The sequence below is a fragment of the Meles meles genome, chromosome 13 (assembly GCF_922984935.1).
Source record: "Meles meles chromosome 13, mMelMel3.1 paternal haplotype, whole genome shotgun sequence".
Lineage (NCBI taxonomy): Eukaryota > Metazoa > Chordata > Mammalia > Carnivora > Mustelidae > Meles > Meles meles.
In genome coordinates, this window is record NC_060078.1 from 70,505,072 (window position 1) to 70,506,669 (window position 1,598).

Sequence of the window (1,598 nt, forward strand, 5' to 3'; positions counted from 1 at the left end):
TATGCACATGCTCTTTCTCTCTCTCCCTCTCTAAAATAAATAAATAAAATCTTAAAAATATATTTAAATATGTGGGTGCTCTTTGCCCTAGGAATGACAGTAGTAATTTACCCAAAGGAAATGACCAAACAAGCATACAAGCTATCAAAAATATTAATTACAAGGTAATTATAATAGGAAAAATTTTTAATTAACTGAAATACATACCAATAAGGAATTGGTTTTAAGACTATGGAAGAGCCACATGATGGACACATACAGAGCCATTAAGAACTATAATGCACTCTGCTCCTCCATATCCAATAGACAACTACGTCTTCTGGTGCAAAGTCAGCCACATCCCTGAGACAAGATGCTGAAGGTCAGAGTAAATGGATTTGACCATATTTGGCACCTGGTCACCAGGGCCACTTTTAAATCCAACCAAGGGGATATTGTTGCCATCATGATCCCTTCATTTCCTTAACTACATGGTCCACATGTTCTGGTATGATTGCACCCACCACAAATTCCACGGCACAGTCAAGGTTGAGAATGGGAAACTTGTCACCGATGGAAAGCCCATCTCCATCTGCCAGGAGTGAGATCTTGCCAACATCCAGTAGGATGATGCTGGTGCTGATTATGTTGTGGAGTCCACTGAGGTCTTCACACCATGGAGAAGGCTGGGGTTCACTTGAAGGGTGGGGTCAAGAGGGTCATCATCTTTGCCCCTTCTGCTGATATCCCCATGTTTGTGGTGAGCGTGAACCATGAGAAGTATGACAACTCCATTAAGATTGTCAGCAATGCCTCCTGCACCAGCAACTGCTTGGCCCCTCTGGCCAAGGTCATCCATGACAACTCTGGCATTGTGAAGGGACTCATGACCGCAGTCCATGCCATCACTACCGCCCAGAAGACCATGGACAGCCCTTTTGGGAGCTGTGGCATGATGACTGAGGGGCTGCTCAGAATATCATCCCTGCTTCTACTGGTTCCACCAAGGATATAGATAAGGTCATCCCTGAGCCGAATGGGAAGCTCACTGGCATGGCTTTCCATGTCCCCACCCCCAGTATGTCAACCATGGATCTGACCTGCTGTCTGGAGAAAGCTGCCAAGTATGATGGCATCAAGAAGTTGGTGACACAGGTATTGGAGTGTCCCCTTAAGGGCATCCTGAGGTACACTGAGGATTAAATAGTCTCCTGTGACTTTAACAGTGACACCCACTCTCCCACCTTCGATGCTGGGGCTGGCATTGCTCTCAGTGACCACTTTGTCAAACTCATTTCCTGGTATGACAATGAATCTGGGTACAGCAACCTTATGCTCCACATGGCCTCTAAGAAGTAAGAGCCCTCTGGACTACCAACCCTGGTGAGAGTAAGAGGAAAAGAGAGGCCTCCAGCAGCTAGGGAGTCCTTGCCCCAACTCATCTCCCAATACGATGAGAATCTCTCAACCTCCACAGTTTCCATCACAGACCCCCAAAGAAGAGGAGGGGCTTGGGGAGCCCTACCTTGTCATGTACCATCAATAAAGTATACTGTACCCAGCCAACAAAAACAAAAACAGAAAGAACTATAAGGCAGATGTATATTTATTAGCATGGA

At 45.9% G+C, this 1,598-nt stretch overlaps 1 pseudogene; it reads left to right on the forward strand.

Moving 5' to 3' along the window:
* Nucleotides 1–352: 352 nt before the first annotated feature.
* On the forward strand, nucleotides 353–1,338 carry LOC123955412 (annotated as a pseudogene).
* Nucleotides 1,339–1,598: the final 260 nt, after the last annotated feature.